The sequence below is a fragment of the Pseudophryne corroboree genome, chromosome 1 (genome assembly GCF_028390025.1).
Source record: "Pseudophryne corroboree isolate aPseCor3 chromosome 1, aPseCor3.hap2, whole genome shotgun sequence".
In the NCBI taxonomy this organism is placed as follows: Eukaryota; Metazoa; Chordata; class Amphibia; order Anura; family Myobatrachidae; genus Pseudophryne; species Pseudophryne corroboree.
The window spans coordinates 84,973,389-84,996,147 of record NC_086444.1 but is presented as its reverse complement, the minus strand read 5'-3'; positions in this window follow the sequence as shown (position 1 = coordinate 84,996,147).

Here is a 22,759-nt window from a genome sequence, read left to right as displayed (position 1 = left end):
GTGTCAAGGTTAGACATCACTGCTCTAGGTAGCCCCTTATACACATTGCACCAGGTAGCCCTTATACACATTGCACCAGGACCTCCCTTATACTCATTGCGCTAGGTAGCCCCTTATACTCATTGCACCAGATAGGCCCTTATACATATTGTGCTAGGAAGTCCCTTATACTCATTGTGCTAAGAAGCCCCTTATACACATTGCGCCAGGTAGCCCCTCATACACATTGCGCCAGGTAGCCCCTCATACACATTGCGCCAGGTAGCCCCTTATACACATTGTACCAGGTAGCCCCTTATACACATTGTGCCAGGTAGCTCCTTATACACATTGCACCAGGAAGTCCCTTATACTCATTGCACCAGATAGGCCCTTATACATATTGTGCTAGGAAGTCCCTTATACTCATTGTGCTAAGTAGCCCCTTATACACATTGCGCCAGGTAGTCCCTCATACACATTGCGCCAGTTAGCCCCTTATACACATTGTACCAGGTAGCCCCTTATACACATTGTGCCAGGTAGCTCCTTATACACATTGCACCAGGAAGTCCCTTATACTCATTGCGCTAGGTAGCCCCTTATACACATTGCAGCAGGTAGCCCATGATATACATTGCATCAGGTAGCCCATATTCACATTGTGCCAGGAAGTCCCTTCTACTCATTGTGCTAGGTAGCCCCCCTTATACACATTGCACCAGGTAGCCCCTTATACACATTGTGCCAGGAAGTCCCTTATACTCATTGCACCAGGCAGCCCCTTATACACATTGCGCCACATAGCCCCTTATACACATTGCGCCACATAGCCCCTTATACACATTGCGCCAGGTAGCTCCTTATACACATTGCACCAGGTAGCCCCTTATACACATTGTGCCAGGTAGAGCTTGAGTGTGGGCAGCAGCGGGCAGTGCGGGCAGCAGTGGCCCGGCTGGGGACAGAAGTGCAGCGCTGTAGCGGCAGGAGGTGGGTGGTGGTGATTCAGCGAGCAGCCATGAGGGTGGTGCTGCCAGATTGTGCGCCCACCCCAGAGTGCATATGCACTGTGTGGGCAAGGCACCACTGGCACACACCTAGTTACGGCCCTGCTAGAAAGACACTGAAAGCGTAGGAGTCTGTTATTGATATGATCTATTGGTGGAATCAGGGTGATCTCAATGGGTGCACAGCAGAATGTGAAATGGAGGTTGGTCCACACAGAGTCCTTAACCAGGCTTGCAGGTTTATTGGTAACAGCGGTAACACAAAGCATTAACAGCAGTATGCACTCAGTGATACAGGTTAAACAGCGGTGGCTAGTACTAGTGGTAATGGTGGTGGTGACAGACGCTAATAGAAGATAATATGGGTTTCACCTCAGGATTGTGTTGACACTTAACAGAATGGCGTGTGCCCGGTCACTTATGTGCTGTGACATCATCCTACCGGGGACACTGCAGGATAGAGAGGAGGAGACAGTGCAGGAGCACACTGCCCTCTAACACCTGTGAGCTTATGTGCTATGACATCATCCTACCGGGGACACTGCAGGATAGAGAGGAGGAGACAGTGCAGGAGCACACTGCCCTCTAACACCTGTGAGCTTATGTGCTATGACATCATCCTACCGGGGACACTGCAGGATAGAGAGGAGGAGACAGTGCAGGAGCACACTGCCCTCTAACACCTGTGAGCTTATGTGCTATGACATCATCCTACCGGGGACACTGCAGGATAGAGAGGAGGAGACAGTGCAGGAGCACACTGCCCTCTAACACCTGTGAGCTTATGTGCTATGACATCATCCTACCGGGGACACTGCAGGATAGAGAGGAGGAGACAGTGCAGGAGCACACTGCCCTCTAACACCTGTGAGCTTATGTGCTATGACATCATCCTACCGGGGACACTGCAGGATAGAGAGGAGGAGACAGTGCAGGAGCACACTGCCCTCTATCACCTGTGAGCTTAGTAAAGTACATCTACTGCTGGGGGTTGGTTGATCAATCTTGCTCATGTTACCAAATGAGCAGGTAGATAAAGCGATGTATAGAGTCCTTCTTAGCTTCAAAGACCTTCATTACGATTTATCCACCTGCTCTTAGCTCACAGCTCCAACTTCTACTGAACATGTAAAATATAAGAAACTATTAGATGAAGACATGTAATATGCAACCACTTTAACTATTGTATATCTCAAATTTACATTTTACATTGGCGAAAATAATGCAGATTGGCTTTCATAGTAAAATAAATTAATAATAATAATAAATCAGTAATGGTATCTGATACGGCAAAACATATGTGATATGCCATAATAATTGCTTGACAATAATCATGCTTGCAATCAAAGAAGACAGTATTTGTTACTAGTTTCATCCAATTAGCTTCTGGACTGTAGCCTTTAAAATAAAATACTATTTATTTGCAAATAGAAGAAAGCACTATCTGTTCCAATTTCTAAATACTAAAAAGGACAACATCACTTGAATTCTGATACTCAGATAATAGATAGAAAAGTTATTAGTGTTTAGCCAGGACATAGTAAAAACGCTACAAAGTACTCCAGTCGTTAAAGGGTTAAATAACTTTTGTATCACTTCAAAATATACTGTACATCATGGGGAGTTCCATTCATAAGTCCTGGGCATTTACAAAGGGGACAGAGCTAGACTGTGATAATCCACAAGTCATCCAGCATTAAACACTGGATGAGGCACAAATGCTTTCCAGGCTCTGTATGAGACAACAAAATGTGAATCCGGCAGATATAGGGCTTAATGGGATAACGCTTTCTTTTCCAGCTTTGTAAATGGTCTCATTATGCAGCATGGAATAGATTCATTTAGTTTGCTAATTCCATAGAGAATATAAAGTGAGGTGACGTGTGTCTCTCTCCTGATCTCCCACTACTCCTGCAGTCACACTGGCTGTGTTACTACCGTATACCAAGACGTAACCAGCAGCTAACCTGCCCCTAACACTAACTAGTACTTACTAGTGCCAAACTTTCACCTAACTTACACTAATGGCTACTACAGCCCTACCCTATACACAGCCACTGACACTAACCAAGCAACTGTTACCCGAAAAGGAATTAGGGGTCTATTTACTAAGCCTTGGATGGAGATAAAGTACCAGCCAATCCGCTCCTAACTGCCATTTTTTTTTTCAAACGCAGTCTGTGAAATGTTAGTTAGGAGCTGATTGGCTGGTACAGATGGAGCCGCGCTCTTCTGAGGCGGCTCCATCGCAGGCGTGCACTCCCGGCGTGACTAGGCGATCCGTCCGCCGAGTCACACCAGGAGTACACAGAGACGCACCCATTGTGAGCGACTCTGTCCGGCCGCGCGGAAGGAGATGCTCTCCATTCAAGTGGCGCACCTAGTCACAGACGGAGCCACGACTAGCGTGGCTCCATCTCAGTGACATGCGGTGAGGTCAGTGGCTGCTGGGGAGGCACTTGCTGATGAATACTCCCCCCCCACTATATATATATATATATATATATATATATATATATTAGAGATGAGCGGGTTCGGTTCTCCGAGATCCGAACCCCCCCCAAACTTCACCTATTTTACACGGTTCCGAGGCAGCCTCTGGTCTTCCAGCCTTGCTCGGTTAACCTGAACGCGGACGAACGTCATCATCCCACTGTCGGATTCTCGCGAGATTCATATTCTATATAAGGAGCCGCGCGTCGCCGCCATTTTCACTCATGCATTGGAGATTGAACGGAGAGGACGTGGCTGCGTTCTCTCCCTGAAAAGCTCCGTAATCTGTGCTCAGTGTGCTGCAAATATCTGTGCTCAGTGTGCTGCAAATATCTGTGCTCAGTGTGCTTTATTGTGGGGACTGAGGACCACCAGTATATAATTATACTTATAGTAGTACAGTACAGTAGGCCATTGCTGTATCTTGCAGCTCTGTGTCACTGCAAGTATCCATTCCATATCTGTGCTGCATTTTTGTGAGCAGTATATATAGTATTACAGTGCAGCATTTTGGTGACACAACAGTATATAGTTGTGTACAGTAGGCCATTGCTGTATCTTGCAGCTCTGTGTCACTTCTAGCATCCTGATCAGTGCTCAATATCTGCTGCATTGTTGTGACCAGTATGTATACTGTACTATGCGACGTGTGTTATACACTAGAGATGTGCACTTGAAATTTTTCGGGTTTTGTGTTTTGGTTTTGGGTTCGGTTCCGCGGCCGTGTTTTGGGTTCGACCGCGTTTTGGCAAAACCTCACCGAATTTTTTTTGTCGGATTCGGGTGTGTTTTGGATTCGGGTGTTTTTTTTCAAAAAACACTAAAAAACAGCTTAAATCATAGAATTTGGGGGCCATTTTGATCCCAAAGTATTATTAACCTCAAAAACCATAATTTCCACTCATTTTCAGTCTATTCTGAACACCTCACACCTCACAATATTATTTTTAGTCCTAAAATTTGCACCGAGGTCGCTGGATGACTAAGCTAAGCGACCCTAGTGGCCGACACAAACACCTGGCCCATCTAGGAGTGGCACTGCAGTGTCACGCAGGATGGCCCTTCCAAAAAACACTCCCCAAACAGCACATGACGCAAAGAAAAAAAGAGGCGCAATGAGGTAGCTGTGTGAGTAAGCTAAGCGACCCTAGTGGCCGACACAAACACCTGGCCCATCTAGGAGTGTCACTGCAGTGTCACGCAGGATGGCCCTTCCAAAAAACACTCCCCAAACAGCACATGACGCAAAGAAAAAAAGAGGCGCAATGAGGTAGCTGTGTGAGTAAGCTAAGCGACCCTAGTGGCCGACACAAACACCTGGCCCATCTAGGAGTGGCACTGCAGTGTCACGCAGGATGGCCCTTCCAAAAAACACTCCCCAAACAGCACATGACGCAAAGAAAAAGAGGCGCAATGAGGTAGCTGTGTGAGTAAGCTAAGCGACCCTAGTGGCCGACACAAACACCTGGCCCATCTAGGAGTGGCACTGCAGTGTCACGCAGGATGGCCCTTCCAAAAAACACTCCCCAAACAGCACATGACGCAAAGAAAAAAAGAGGCGCAATGAGGTAGCTGTGTGAGTAAGATAAGCGACCCTAGTGGCCGACACAAACACCTGGCCCATCTAGGAGTGGCACTGCAGTGTCACGCAGGATGGCCCTTCCAAAAAACACTCCCCAAACAGCACATGACGCAAAGAAAAATTAAAGAAAAAAGAGGTGCAAGATGGAATTGTCCTTGGGCCCTCCCACCCACCCTTATGTTGTATAAACAGGACATGCACACTTTAACCAACCCATCATTTCAGTGACAGGGTCTGCCACACGACTGTGACTGAAATGACGGGTTGGTTTGGACCCCCACCAAAAAAGAAGCAATTAATCTCTCCTTGCACAAACTAGCTCTACAGAGGCAAGATGTCCACCTCATCATCATCCTCCGATATATCACCATGTACATCCCCCTCCTCACAGATTATCAATTCGTCCCCACTGGAATCCACCATCTCAGCTCCCTGTGTACTTTGTGGAGGCAATTGCTGCTGGTCAATGTCTCCACGGAGGAATTGATTATAATTCATTTTAATGAACATCATCTTCTCCACATTTTCTGGAAGTAACCTCGTACGCCGATTGCTGACAAGGTGAGCGGCGGCACTAAACACTCTTTCGGAGTACACACTTGTGGGAGGGCAACTTAGGTAGAATAAAGCCAGTTTGTGCAAGGGCCTCTAAATTGCCTCTTTTTCCTGCCAGTATAAGTACGGACTGTCTGACGTGCCTACTTGGATGCGGTCACTCATATAATCCTCCACCATTCTTTCAATGGGGAGAGAATCATATGCAGTGACAGTAGACGACATGTCCGTAATCGTTGTCAGGTCCTTCAGTCCGGACCAGATGTCAGCATCAGCAGTCGCTCCAGACTGCCCTGCATCACCGCCAGCGGGTGGGCTCGGAATTCTGAGCCTTTTCCTCGCACCCCCAGTTGCGGGAGAATGTGAAGGAGGAGATGTTGACAGGTCGCGTTCCGCTTGACTTGACAATTTTCTCACCAGCAGGTCTTTGAACCCCAGCAGACTTGTGTCTGCCGGAAAGAGAGATCCAAGGTAGGTTTTAAATCTAGGATCGAGCACGGTGGCCAAAATGTAGTGATCTGATTTCAACAGATTGACCACCCGTGAATCCTTGTTAAGCGAATTAAGGGCTCCATCCACAAGTCCCACATGCCTAGCGGAATCGCTCCGTGTTAGCTCCTCCTTCAATGTCTCCAGCTTCTTCTGCAAAAGCCTGATGAGGGGAATGACCTGACTCAGGCTGGCAGTGTCTGAACTGACTTCACGTGTGGCAAGTTCAAAGGGCAGCAGAACCTTGCACAACGTTTAAATCATTCTCCACTGCGCTTGAGACAGGTGCATTCCACCTCCTATATCGTGCTGAATTGTCTAGGCTTGAATGGCCTTTTGCTGCTCCTCCAACCTCTGAAGCATATATAGGGTTGAATTCCACCTCGTTACCACTTCTTGCTTCAGATGATGGCAGGGCAGGTTCAGGCGTTTTTGGTGTTGCTCCAGTCTTCTGTACGTGGTGCCTGTACGCCGAAAGTGTCCCGCGATTCTTCTGGCCACCGACAGCATCTCTTGCACGCCCCTGTCGTTTTTGAAAAAATTCTGCACCACCAAATTCAAGGTATGTGCAAAACATGGGACGTGCTGGAATTTGCCCATATTTAATGCACACACAATATTGCTGGCGTTGTCCGATGCCACAAATCCACAGGAGAGTCCAATTGGGGTAAGCCATTCCGCGATGATCTTCCTCAGTTGCCGTAAGAGGTTTTCAGCTGTGTGCGTATTCTGGAAACCGGTGATACAAAGCGTAGCCTGCCTAGGAAAGAGTTGGCGTTTGCGAGATGCTGCTACTGGTGCCGCCGCTGCTGTTCTTGCGGCGGGAGTCCATACATCTACCCAGTGGGCTGTCACAGTCATATAGTCCTGACCCTGCCCTGCTCCACTTGTCCACATGTCCGTGGTTAAGTGGACATTGGGTACAACTGCATTTTTTAGGACACTGGTGAGTCTTTTTCTGACGTCCGTGTACATTCTCGGTATCGCCTGCCTAGAGAAGTGGAACCTAGATGGTATTTGGTAACGGGGGCACACTACCTGAAGAAATTGTCTAGTTCCCTGTGAACTAACGGCGGATACCGGATGCACGTCTAACACCAACATAGTTGTCAAGGCCTCAGTTATCCGCTTTGCAACAGGATGACTGCTGTGATATTTCATCTTCCTCGCAAAGGACTGTTGGACAGTCAATTGCTTGGTGGAAGTAGTAAAAGTGGGCTTACGACTTCCCCTCTGGGATGACCATCGACTCCCAGCAGCAACAACAGCAGCGCCAGCAGCAGTAGGCGTTACACGCAAGGATGCATCGGAGGAATCCCAGGCAGGAGAGGACTCGTCAGAATTGCCAGTGACATGGCCTGCAGGACTATTGGCATTCCTGGGGAAGGTGGAAATTGACACTGAGGGAGTTGGTGGGGTGGTTTGCGTGAGCTTGGTTACAAGAGGAAGGGATTTACTGGTCAGTGGACTGCTTCCGCTGTCGACCAAAGTTTTTGAACTTGTCACTGACTTATTATGAATGCGCTGCAGGTGACGTATAAGGGAGGATGTTCCGAGGTGGTTAACGTCCTTACCCCTACTTATTACAGCTTGACAAAGGCAACACACGGCTTGACAAATGTCCGCATTTCTGTTGAAATACTTCCACACCGAAGAGCTGATTTTTTTGGTATTTTCACCAGGCATGTCAACGGCCATATTCCTCCCACGGACAACAGGTGTCCCCCCGGGTGCCTGACTTAAACAAACCACCTCACCATCAGAATCCTCCTTGTCAATTTCCTCCCCAGCGCCAGCAACACCCATATCCTCCTCATCCTGGTGTACTTCAACACTGACATCTTCAATCTGACTATCAGGAACTGGACTGCGGGTGCTCCTTCCAGCACTTGCAGGGGGCGTGCAAATGGTGGAAGGCGCATGCTCTTCACGTCCAGTGTTGGGAAGGTCAGGCATCGCAACCGACACAATTGGACTCTCCTTGTGGATTTGTGATTTCGAAGAACGCACAGTTCTTTGCGGTGCTTTTGCCAGCTTGAGTCTTTTCATTTTTCTAGCGAGAGGCTGAGTGCTTCCATCCTCATGTGAAGCTGAACCACTAGCAATGAACATAGGCCAGGGCCTCAGCCGTTCCTTGCCACTCCGTGTGGTAAATGGCATATTGGCAAGTTTACACTTCTCCTCCGACATTTTTATTTTAGATTTTTGAGTCCTTTTTTTACTGATATTTGGTGTTTTGGATTTTTCATGCTCTGTACTATGACATTGAGCATCGGCCTTGGCAGACGACGTTGCTGGCATTTCATCGTCTCGGCCATGACTAGTGGCAGCAGCTTCAGCACGAGGTGGAAGTTGATCTTGATCTTTCCCTAATTTTGGAACCTCAACATTTTTGTTCTCCATATTTTAATAGGCACAACTAAAAGGCACCTCAGGTAAACAATGGAGATGGATGGATACTAGTATACTTATGGATGGACGAGCGACTGCCGACACAGAGGTAGCTACAGCCGTGGACTACCGTACTGTGTCTGCTGCTAATATAGACTGGATGATAATGAGATAAAATTAAAATATATATATATATATATCACACTAGTACTGCAGCCGGACAGGTATATATTATGTAATGACGGACCTGCTGGACACTGTCTGTCAGCACTGCAGACTCCTAAAGTAAGCTACTAGTATCAAGAAGATAGAAAAAAAAAATAAACCACGGGTAGGTGGTATACAATTATGGATGGACGAGCTACTGCCGACACAGAGGTAGCTACAGCCGTGGACTACCGTACTGTGTCTGCTGCTAATATAGACTGGATGATAATGAGATAAAATTAAAATAGATATATATATATCACACTAGTACTGCAGCCGGACAGGTATATATTATGTAATGACGGACCTGCTGGACACTGTCTGTCAGCACTGCAGACTCCTAAAGTAAGCTACTAGTATCAAGAAGATAGAAAAAATAAATAAACCACGGGTAGGTGGTATACAATTATGGATGGACGAGCGACTGCCGACACAGAGGTAGCTACAGCCGTGGACTACCGTACTGTGTCTGCTGCTAATATAGACTGGATGATAATGAGATAAAATTAAAATATATATATATATATATATCACACTAGTACTGCAGCCGGACAGGTATATATTATGTAATGACGGACCTGCTGGACACTGTCTGTCAGCACTGCAGACTCCTAAAGTAAGCTACTAGTATCAAGAAGATAGAAAAAAAAATTAACCACGGGTAGGTGGTATACAATTATGGATGGACGAGCGACTGCCGACACAGAGGTAGCTACAGCCGTGGACTACCGTACTGTGTCTGCTGCTAATATAGACTGGATGATAATGAGATAAAATTAAAATATATATATATATCACACTAGTACTGCAGCCGGACAGGTATATATTATGTAATGACGGACCTGCTGGACACTGTCTGTCAACACTGCAGACTCCTAAAGTAAGCTACTAGTATCAAGAAGATAGAAAAAAAAAAATAAACCATGGGTAGGTGGTATACAATTATGGATGGACGAGCGACTGCCGACACAGAGATAGCTACAGCCGTGGACTACCGTACTGTGTCTGCTGCTAATATAGACTGGATGATAATGAGATAAAATTAAAATATATATATATATCACACTAGTACTGCAGCCGGACAGGTATATATTATGTAATGACGGACCTGCTGGACACTGTCTGTCAGACTCAGCACTGCAGACTCCTAAAGTAAGCTACTAGTATCAAGAAGATAGAAAAAAAAATTAACCACGGGTAGGTGGTATACAATTATGGATGGACGAGCGACTGCCGACACAGAGGTAGCTACAGCCGTGGACTACCGTACTGTGTCTGCTGCTATTATAGACTGGATGATAATGAGATAAAATTAAAATATATATATATATCACACTAGTACTGCAGCCGGACAGGTATATATTATGTAATGACGGACCTGCTGGACACTGTCTGTCAACACTGCAGACTCCTAAAGTAAGCTACTAGTATCAAGAAGATAGAAAAAATAAAATAAACCACGGGTAGGTGGTATACAATTATGGATGGACGAGCGACTGCCGACACAGAGATAGCTACAGCCGTGGACTACCGTACTGTGTCTGCTGCTAATATAGACTGGATGATAATGAGATAAAATTAAAATATATATATATATATATCACACTAGTACTGCAGCCGGACAGGTATATATTATGTAATGACGGACCTGCTGGACACTGTCTGTCAGACTCAGCACTGCAGACTCCTAAAGTAAGCTACTAGTATCAAGAAGATAGAAAAAAAAATTAACCACGGGTAGGTGGTATACAATTATGGATGGACGAGCGACTGCCGACACAGAGGTAGCTACAGCCGTGGACTACCGTACTGTGTCTGCTGCTAATATAGACTGGATGATAATGAGATAAAATTAAAATATATATATATATATATATATATATATATCACACTAGTACTGCAGCCGGACAGGTATATATTATGTAATGACGGACCTGCTGGACACTGTCTGCAGAATGCATTTATAAAAACACCACACGACGAGTGTTTAACTTTTTCAGGCAGACAATCACAATATACTGGTGGTCAGCAGACAATCACAATACTGGTGGTCAGTGGTCACTGGTCAGTCACACTGGCAGTGGCACTCTGGCAGCAAAAGTGTGCACTGTACTTAAAATATGTACTCCTGCTATAACTGCTCCCCAGTCTCCCCCACAATTAAGCTGTGTGAGCAGTGAGCACTCAGCAGTCAGATAATGATATACAGTATATGATGCAGCACACTGGGCTGAGCACAGATATGGTATGTGTGACTGTGTCACACTGTGTATAATTTTTTTTCAGGCAGAGAACGGATTCATTAAACTGGTGGTACTGGTCACTGCCACTGGTCACACTATCAGCAGCAAGTAGTACTCCTCCTATATTATGCTCCCCAAAATTTGTGTCTCTCTCTCTCTAGTACTATTAGTCACTCTAAACGGAGAGGACGCCAGCCACGTCCTCTCCCTATCAATCTCAATGCACGTGTGAAAAATGGCGGCGACGGGCGGCTCCTTATATAGAATCCGAGTCTCGCGATAGAATCCGAGCCTCGCGAGAATCCGACAGCGGGATGATGACGTTCGGGCGCGCTCGGGTTAACCGAGCAAGGCGGGAGGATCCGAGCCTGCTCGGCACCGTGTAAAAAAAGCTGAAGTTCGGCGGGTTCGGATTCAGAGAAACCGAACCCGCTCATCTCTATTATACACCTGTTGATTATACATCCTGTAATCAGTACTGAACGATGTGTGAGATACACCTGGGGATTATACACCCTATATACTGTACTGTGCGATGTGTGAGATACACCTGGGGATTATACACCCTATATTATTATTATCCTTTATTTATATGGCGCCACAAGGGTTCCGCAGCGCCCAATTACAGAGTACATAAATAATCAAACAGGAAAACAGCAACTTACAGTTGATGACAGTATAGGACAAGTACAGGGTAAATACACATAGTTACATCAGCAGATGACACTGGAATAAGTATCAGGTGGCAGAAGACTGCTGGATGTGGTACAGTTGAAGATTATTAAAGTAAGACAAAGGATAAGCACGTGAGGGAAGAGGGCCCTGCTCGTGAGAGCTTACAATCTAAAGGGGAGGGGTAGACAGACATGGGTGACACAGATGGGGTACGTAGAGAACCTGGAACAGAGGGTTAGGATGAGATTTGGCTGGGTTTGGTGAAGAAGTGGACCCCCAGAAGGCACAAGTCAATACTTAACATTGCAACATTTTACTGGGCTAAGCAGGAGAAAATTAAAAATAGGGGGGGGGGGAAAGAATCGATAACTTCTACCGCTTTCCATAAGGTCAATGGAAGCTGAAATAATGGACAACTACCTCATGGAAGCCAGATACAGTATACCAAACAGTACTTAGCAGAGTTAGGAATGAGTGCTTATGAAATACAGTAAAAAATTTTCATAATGTTTCAGAAACTGCATGGCTGGTCTCTTGCACTCTTTTGCTCTAATACACCACCTGCTTTAGGATTTATATTCAAAAACATTTTGGGGTATATTTACTAACATTCGTAATTCTCCCGATTTGGTGGGAGAATAATCACGAATGACATCGAAAGTGTAAAACTGCAAATTTTTGAATTTGTTACGACGGATTTACTAAGCTGTCGTATTCGGGTTTTTCTTTTGTTCCGATGTCGATGTCATTCGTGTTTTTTTTTTACATTTTTACGGCAGTGATTAGCAAAACACTGCCGACTTTTTTACAATGAATCTCGGCCGGATCTGTGTGATCCGTGCTGGGGTTCATTTTTTTTTTTTTTTTTTTTAAATTAAACACTGTAAAATCCCCCAAAAAAATTGCGTGGGGTCCCCTCTCCTAAGCATAACCAGCCTCAGGCTCTTTGAGCCGATCCTGGTTGCAAAAATATGGGAAAAAAATTGACAGGGGTTCCCCCATATTTAAGCAACCAGCATCGGGCTCTGCGCCTGGTCCTGGTTCCAAAAATACGGGGGACAAAAAGAGTAGGGGTCCCCCGTATTTTTAAAACCAGCACCGGGCTCCACTAGCTGGACAGATAATGCCACAGCCGGGGGTCACTTTTATATAGTGCCCTGCGGCCGTGGCATCAAAAATCCAACTAGTCACCCCTGGCCGGGGTACCCTAGGGGAGTGGGGACCCCTTCAATCAAGGGGTCCCCCCCCCAGCCACCCAAGGGCCAGGGGTGAAGCCCGAGGCTGTCCCCCCCCATCCAATGGGCTGCGGATGGGGGAGCTGATAGCCTTTTGTGATAATGAAAAGATATTGTTTTTAGTAGCAGTACTACAAGGCCCAGCAAGCCTTCCCCGCATGCTGGTACTTGGAGAACCACAAGTACCAGCATGCGGCGGAAAAACGGGCCCGCTGGTACCTGTAGTACTACTACTAAAAAAATACCCAAAAAAAGACAAGACACACACACCGTGAAAGTAAAGATTTATTACATACATGCACACAAACATACATACATACTTACCTCATGTTCACACGAGGGTCTGTCCTCTTCTCCAGTAGAATCCAAGGGGTACCTGTTGAATAAATTCTACTCACCAGATCCCGGGTCCCAGGGTCCTCGGGGCAACCATTTGTAATCCAGGTACTTGAATAAAATAACAAAACGGAGAGCCGAGCCACGAACTGAAAGGGGACCCATGTTTTCACATGGGACTCCTCTCCCCGAATGCCAGAAACCCACTCTGACTGATGTCTAAGTGGGTTTCTTCAGCCAATCAGGGAGCGCTACGTTGTAGCACCCTCCTGATCGGCTGTGTGCTCCTGTACTGTCTGACAGGCGGCACACGGCAGTGTTACAATGTAGCGCCTATGCGCTCCATTGTAACCAATGGTGGGAACTTTCTGCTCAGCGGTGACGTCACTTTAGGTCAACCGCAGGGCAGAAAGTTCCCACCATTGGTTACAATGGAGCGCATAGGCGCTACATTGTATCACTGCCGTGTGCCGCCTGTCACTCAGTACAGGAGCACACAGCCGATCAGGAGGGTGCTACAACGTAGCGCTCCCTGATTGGCTGAAGAAACCCACTTAGACATCAGTCAGAGTGGGTTTCTGGCATTCGGGGGGAGGAGTCCCATGTGAAAACATGGGGCCCCTTTCAGTTCGTGGCTCGGCTCTCCGTTTTGTTATTTTATTCAAGTACCTGGATTACAAATGGTTGCCCCGCGGACCCTGGGACCCGGGATCTGGTGAGTAGAATTTATTCAACAGGTACCCCTTGGATTCTACTGGAGAAGAGGACAGACCCTCGTGTGAACATAAGGTAAGTATGTATGTATGTTTGTGTGCATGTATGTAATAAATCTTTACTTTCACGGTGTGTGTGTCTTGTCTTTTTTTGGGTATTTTTTTAGTAATAGTACTACAGGTACCAGCGGGCCCGTTTTTCCGCCGCATGCTGGTACTTGTGGTTCTCCAAGTACCAGCATGCGGGGGAGGCTTGCTGGGCCTTGTAGTACTGCTACTAAAAACAATATCTTTTCATTATCACAAAAGGCTATCAGCCCCCCCATCCGCAGCCCATTGGATGGGGGGGGGACAGCCTCGGGCTTCACCCCTGGCCCTTGGGTGGCTGAGGGGGGACCCCTTGATTGAAGGGGTCCCCACTCCCCCAGGGTACCCCGGCCAGGGGTGACTAGTTGGATTTTTGATGCCACGGCCGCAGGGCACTATATAAAAGTGACCCCCGGCTGTGGCATTATCTGTCCAGCTAGTGGAGCCCGGTGCTGGTTTTAAAAATACGGGGGACCCCTACTCTTTTTGTCCCCCGTATTTTTGGAACCAGGACCAGGTGCAGAGCCCGATGCTGGTTGCTTAAATATGGGGGAACCCCCGTCATTTTTTACCCCATATTTTTGCAACCAGGATCGGCTCAAAGAGCCCGAGGCTGGTTATGCTTAGGAGGGGGGACCCCACGCAATTTTTTTTAAGAAAATAACCACTTTCCCACCCCTTCCCACTGATATACATGCACGGATCTCATGGATCCCTGCATGCCTATACAATCACGGATTAAAAAAGCAGGTCTGTTTTTTTTTAGCACTTTTTTACGAGTTGTAATTTTTCACGGCAGTGTTTGTTTTTTTTTTGCTTTGCACTTCTTAGTAAATTACCGAGATTCATACTTAAACAGCCGCGTTTTGACCGATGGTGTATTCATTTGTATTTTTTTTGTTGGACTTCCATAAAATTACGAATGCCCTCATCACTGCCGTGATTATTGCGTAGTAAATTACCGAGATGACACTTTGATGAAAAAACGGCATCTCGGTCAAAATCGGGACCTTAGTAAATATACCCCTATGTCTCCATAATCCCAAAAACGTCAGTCTTCTTGGAAAGTGGTTTGTTCCTTTGTAAAGGAAAGAGAACAAACGTTCTTAAACAACGGTTTCTCAATTTCTTTTTCCTCTGGGAAGGGATTGTGGATTTGCAGGAATATCTGAGCATTTCTGTAATCAGAAAGCAGCGACTCTCTGGAAATGTTTACGAATAATTCCAGTGATTTTGTAATTTTCTTCCAGTGATTTGGACCAATAATACCATTGATTAGAACAATAATTCCAGTGATTTTGTCATTTTCTTCCAGTGATTTGGACCAATAATACCATTGATTAGAACGAATAATTCCAGTGATTTTGTCATTTTCTTCCCGGGATTTGGACCAATAATACCATTGATTAGAACAAATAATTCCCGTGATATTGAGGTGTTTGTGTCGCTTAGCTTAGCCATCCAGCGACCACAGTGCACCTCTTTTTCTCTTTTCTTTGCATAATGTGCTGTTTGGGGCCAATTTTTTGAAGTGCCATCCTGTCTGACACTTCCGTATATGTCCAGTGGTACTGCCATTTGATATAATTCCCGACATTACTGCCATTTAATTCCAGTGATTTTGTCATTTTCTTCCAGTGATTTGGACCAATAATACCATTGATTAGAACGAATAATTCCAGTGATTTTGTCATTTTCTTCCAGTGATTTGGACCAATAATACCATTGATTGAACGAATAATTCCTGTGATTTTGTCATTTTCTTCCAGTGATTTGGACCAATAATACCATTGATTAGAACGAATAATTCCTGTGATATTGAGGTGTTTGTGTCACTTAGCTTAGCCGTCCAGCGACCACAGTGCACCTCTTTTTCTCTTTTCTTTGCATCATGTGCTGTTTGGGGACAATTTTTTTAAGTGCCATCCTGTCTGACACTGCATTGCCACTCCTAGATGGGCCAGGTGTTTGTGCCGCCCTCTTGGGTCGCTTTGCTTAGTCATCCAGCGACCTCGGTGCAAATTTTAGGACTAAAAATAGTATTGTGAGGTGTGAGGTGTTCAGAATATACTGGAAATTGTGGTTATTGAGGTTAATAATACTAAAGGATCAAAATTACCCCCAAATTCTATGATTTAAGCTAGTGATGAGCGGGTTCGGTTCCTCGGAATCCAAACCCCCCCGAACTTCACCCATTTCACACGGTACAAGGCAGACTCGGATCCTCCCGCCTTGCTCAGTTAACCCGAGCGCGCCCGAACGTCATCATCCCGCTGTCGGATTTTCGTGAGATTCATATTCTATATAAGGAGCCGCGCGTCGCCGCCATTTTCACTCGTGCATTGGAGATGATAGGTAGAGGACGTGCAGCGTTCTCTCAGTTGTGTTCAGTGTGCTGCAAATATCTGTGCTCAGTGTGCTTGCAAATATCTGTGCTCAGTGTGCTGAAAATATCTACGTTCTCTGCCTGAAAAACGCTCCATATCTGTGCTCAGTGTGCTGCAAATATCTGTGCTCCGTGTGCTTTATTGTGGGTACTGGGGACCACCAGTATTATATAGTAGGAGGACAGTGCAGATTTTTGCTGACCAGTGACCACCAGTATTATACGTTCTCTGCCTGAAAAACGCTCCATATCTGTGCTGCATTGTAGTATATAGTAGGAGGACAGTGCAGATTTAGCTGTGACCACCAGTGTATATATATAGCAGTACGGTACAGTAGACCACTGCTCTACCTCTGTGTCGTCAAGTATACTATGCATCCATAACTGTGGTGCATTTTAGTTGTGCGCAGTATATATAGTAGGAGGACAGTGCATCATTTTGCTGACCACCAGTATATAATATATAGCAGTCCGGTACAGTAGTCCACTGCTCTACCTACCTCTGTGTCATCAAGTATACTATCCATCCATACCTGTGGTGCATTTAAGTTGTGCGCAGTATATATAGTAGGACAGTGCATAATTTTGCTGACCACCAGTATATAATATATAGCAGTACGGTGCAGTAGTCCACTGCTCTACCTACCTCTGTGTCGTCAAGTATACTATCCATCCATACCTGCGGTGCATTTTAGTTGTGCACAGTATATATAGTAGGAGGACAGTGCATAATTTTGCTGACCACCAGTATATAATATATAGCAGTACGGTACAGTAGTCCACTGCTCTACCTACCTCTGTGTCGTCAAGTATACTATCCATCTATACCTGTGGTGCATTTTAGTTGTGCACAGTATATATAGTAGGAAGACAGTGCATAATTTTGCTGACCACCAGTATATAATATATAGCAGTACGGTACAGTAGGCCATTGCTATTGATATATTACTGGCATATAATTTCTTTCATTTTTCTTTGCATCATGTGCTGTTTGGGGACTATTTTTTTAATCTGCCATCCTGTCTGACACTGCAGTGCCACTCCTAGATGGGCCAGGTGTTTGTGTCGGCCACTTGGGTCGCTTAGCTTAGCCATCCAGCGACCTTGGTGCACCTCTTTTTTTCTTTGCATCATGTGCTGTTTGGGACTATTTTTTGAAGTGCCATCCTGTCTGACACTGCAGTGCCACTACTAGATGGGCCAGGTATTTGTGTCGGCCACTTGGGTCGCTTAGCTTAGTCATCCAACGACCTCAGTGCAAATTTTAGGACTAAAAATAATATTGTGAGGTGTTCAGAATAGACTGGAAATGAGTGGAAATTATGGTTATTGAGGTTAATAATACTATGGGATCAAAATGACCCCCAAATTCTATGATTTAAGCTGTTTTTGAGGGGGTTTTGTAAAAAAAACACCCGAATCCTAAACACACCCGAATCCGACAAAAAATTTCAGGGAGGTTTTGGCAAAACGCGTCTGAATCCAAAACACGGCCGCGGAACCGAATCCAAAATCAAAACACAAAACCCGAAAAATGTCCGGTGCACATCACTAATTTAAGCTGTTTTTGAGGGGTTTTTGAAAAAAAACACCCGAATCCAAATCACACCCAAATCCGACAAAAAATTTTCAGGGAGGTTTTGCCAAAACGCGTCCGAATCCAAAACCAAAACACAAAACCCGAAAAATTTATAATAAAAAAAGTGTAGGGTCCCCCTAATTTAACTACAGCCAGCACCAGGCTGAATCAGCCAGGATGGGTAATGCAATAGCAGGGGAAACACTCAATTTGGGGTCCCCCTGCCATCACATTAACAGCTGCCAAACCAGTCAGTCCAGGACTGGAATTCCTCGGAAAGTGGGGGACCCAAAAAATAAAAAATGGGGTCCCCCCCTCCCAAGCAATAACCGAGCAACAACCAGCACGGGGCATAGCACTGGGCTGAAAGCCCAGTACTATGCACCGCACCCCTGGTGGCGGTTGATGCTATGATAATATTGTTCTTTACAGTTGGCCTACAGGTCCCAGCATGCAGGCATTTGGAGAACCAGAAGTGCCTGCATGACCGGACATTAAGGGCCCGCTGGCACCTGTAGTCCTCCTATAAAGAAAATATTAAAATAAAAACATGACCCTTTTTAAAAAAAAAAAAAAGTTTATTGTACAGCATCTTCACCTGGGTGCGGCGGCCTCTCAGCTCTTTTTCATGGCCGCCGCCTTCCCAGGGCTTCCACGGCATCTTCCTCTGGCATTTTCACCAGGGGGGCGACGGCCGTTAAGCTCTTTTTCATGGCTGCCGCCCATGCAAGACTTCCACAGCGTCTTCAGTTTTCAGGAGGTCTTCTCTGCTCCTCCTTCACCATCAGACTGACAGCTGCTGCCTCGCACTAACTTATAGGTCAGTTAGAGGGGGTGGGGCGATGATGTGGAGAGCCGTGATTGGATTTAAAAAATTAATTTAAAAAATTACGCTGAGGCACCATTTTTTAAATTGGCATCAATGCCAAACACAAAACTCTGAATTGCAGGCAGGGACTGGATCCTCTCGGATACAGACCTGCCGCTAATGCCCGCACCTCCACGCATCTCCACCGCCACCAACACCCACACCGCCACCGCATATGCCCGCACCCACCCAGTAATGACAGCGGATCCAGTGATGGATCCGCTGGCCAATCACATCCTCCTCACTGACAGGGTCATGCTTTTTGGGTGAAAACACATCCCTGTGTCACAGAGGCACTTTAGTAGGTGCCGCTTCTTCATTTATTTTCATTGGGCTCTTACAGCCCACGGCATGGCCCAGCCCCCCGCTTTGGCTCCTATCCCATTGACAACATGAGACAACACTATCGGTGCCTCCCAAAGCCAATTTAAATGTTAAAATGTCTGAAATAATATGAAGCAGATACTTATGACACAGAATATGAGTCATAAGTATCTTCTTTGTATTATTTTAATCATTAATGGCAGGGGAGTGTCAAAGTCGGAAAAATATCATGCTACACGTTGCCATATATTCACCCCATGCGCTTGCCCGCTGCACGTGCACATTCTCTCCCGTGCGTGCGCATATTCGCAGTTGCGTAATGAAGCTTCTACGGCCATGCGCATTGACGCGTGGTATGTGCATTTACGGTAGAGTTTGTGTGCGTCTAGCGGGTGACTCAAATGTTACATAGTAAATCCAAATAGTATGTTTTATAGGTAATGTTCCCCTTAATAATAACTGTAAGTTTGTTTATTGTAACTGGTCGCTGGACAGGGGAATTCCTCTTTGCATGATACGAAGGGTCAGACAGGGTTTGAGCAGTGGTGTTTGGTACCTAACTAAAGAACATTTTATTAGAAACAATCCGGTGCTGGTTAGGTAAAGATTAATCGCTCCTGCGTATAGTTATGTCTATTAGTAGTTTCTGGACATTTACTATATTTGCGGTTCATTGTCCATGTGGTGAGAATCCTGAGATTCCCTCCCACCTGAGCAGTCTGGAATAGTCACAGCCCACCTGTTCAAACAAACCTATGACCTTTTCTTGTAATGTGAAGACAGATTCCTGTGTCCAATGAACAATGAGATATAGGTCCCTTTGTAGTATACTGTATGCAGTGTATATAAGGAACAGCCAGTTTGGGCCAGCTTAGTCTTCTCTCCACAACGGTTTTAATCACTGATTAACTGGGAGCTGGATATCCAGATAGCGCAGGCGATTCATTCCCATGTGTGTAAGTTATTCTCTGTAACCAACTTATTTCCCTGTTTGTATTTGCCATATTCTCTCTCTCTCTGTTAGTGTTAGGATTGTGACGCTATTGTATATTTATGTGTAGTTATTCTGCTTAGATATTGATGTTAGTCTGTAGTGTATGAACTGTTAACTGTTTTCTCCTTTTTACATAGCTAGATATTGTTAGTAAAGGTGTTGGAACCTCAGCAGGGTGTCTGTGTTTCTCTAACTAGTACAAAGGGTTTCTGAGTATCTCAATTGCTCAAACAGCTTGCATACTCACAAAGGTTCAGTGTTACACCATTATAGGACCACGGTATTAAGGTTTACAGTGTAAGCATATTCTGTGTTTAAAGTTTATAAAGGTTATTATCTGTGTGTACGCTCGCTGTGTGTATTCCGTACACCCAGCACAGCGTGTGTACTTAATTTGCGTACCACGTGCGAGGTCTTCATACGCAAATAGCGTACGGAGTGCGTAGCACGTGCACGTGGTTTTGCAGCTATTACGGCTACACGGTATTAGTATATAGCTAATGTTAAAAGGTAGATAACTGACTCTACCAATTGGGGGCAAGTCCGGTCCATCTCATATCCGCAGTCAGGCGAAAGCGTGCAGACTTTATCGATCAGCAAAGGGAGGTAAGGTAGTATCTTGTAGTGCTGATCAGATGAGAGTCTGCGTCTGATTCTTTTGGTCTGTAGGGATGCTGGTGGAATCCGAAGAAGGTAGGAACATTAAGCTATTGTCTTTTTAAATCTGGTTTTTATTTCTATTTGGTGCCAACTGCACACGCAGATTGGATTGCTTGTCTGTTTAAATAGGTTTAAAAGTATTTTTTTGGTCGCTCTGCATGGCTTGATAGTTTTATTTTTTTTAGCTCAGGCCTAGAATAACTTAAGGGGCTGGAATGATGATTTTCTTTGTGACAAAAGAAGCCGCATGGTCTGTCCTCCATTTTGTGTAAACCTCATGGATATGGAAGGGGGAGGAGCAGCGGCCATTTTGGGAAGGTCAAAAAAAAATTCTGAATGGCTGATTTTCAGTTGACTCAGGAAATAATCAGCCATCCAGTGTCAAAAAGAAATCATCATTTAATGAGTTTTTAATGCATTTATCTAATCCATATCATAAATCAATTATAAATAGTTCAGATGGGGATTAATATAAGTTAATAGTAAAATGAATATTTGATTTAGGAAATACACAAATAAAACAAAGTTTTGGGGTTTTTTTTGTTTCTTTTCTCTTTCCCCAGTGTAGCCTGTTTAACTCTGCTACTTGTGAGATGGGCCATTGAAATGCAAATGAACCTGTGTAACTGGGTTTTGTTTTGTTTTTCTCTCCCAGCAGTGAGAGAAATCACGTTCACAGATGGTTAAAAAGCACATTCATATGCAAATTAGAAGCACTGAATAAGGTCTCATATATGTAATAGTGATTAGTACATATATGTAATATCTATATGTGCGTGCTTACATCAATGTATGTTATTAGATTAATTTAGAATTGCATTTTTTTATTTGTGTATTTTCACGTCTCACCTTCCTGCTTGCCATTTATCATTGATAACGTGCTGAGAAAGATTTGTTGCTATTGGTAGTTAAAAGTAATATTAATACGTTAAGGAGTAATTTGTAAAACACGCGCACGGCTTGCCTAAGATACAAGGAAGTTCTGTGTGGTGCTCGGTAGATGATTACAGTTAAAGATCATTTACATTGATATAAACGTGTTAGTTGTATTTCTGTGGATATACCTGGCTTGCGTACATGTGTCTCTAACAAAAGGCGGGACTAGCGTACGCGACACAAGGGCCGACGCACGGAGCGTATATTACGCAACGGAGCGTCTGGGTACTCCCACATAATACAAATCACACGATAGTATTGTTTTAGTAGGCGATATGGAGGCAACGAGATAATAGCGCAAGTCAATCTCAGTGTCCTAAATTTTAAGCTAATAGATCCTTCTCTAGTTGTAACTCCTTTCGGGATTAGCCTGCGATAATGAATGAAAGGGATTTCTGCGCAGAAACGAAAGTAAAGAGTATATGAGGTGAAAGTGTGTGTATACATATATATAAGTTTTTAATTTTTGGGTGGAACCACAGGAAATCATCGAGTTCTCGAGAGGTACATACGTGTAAGTGACGGCACGGTGGCTTGGGAGGCATCCCTTGTTATACATATTAAAAGAAGAGCATTAGAGTATAGCAGACCAGGAGGTCTACTGTAGACACAGACCAGGAGGTCACGGACCAGGAGGTCCAGAAACAGACCAGGAGGTCTAGGTACAGCAGACTAGGAAGTCCGCTATAGATAAAGAGTAAAGAAGCACAACACCAGGAAGGGTTGGTGCGGTACCCATATAGGGCATTAAGCTCTGGCTGAAGGAATTCGCAGCCACAATTTTCGATTCCACTGGTCGTTCCGCACATAAGATTAGTTGCTTATGTGCAGAACGATTGTACCGCATGTAATTGTGTGCATTAGTTAGTAACTTGACCCAGTACCATTTGCGTACGCTAGAGTGGTCATAAAAGCTATTTGTACATTCTAACGTGATTTGTGTAATTTTTTTTATTTTAAGGGAGGTTCGCTGGTCACTCGGGAATTCTCTAACAACCAATAGTTACTGGGAAGGGT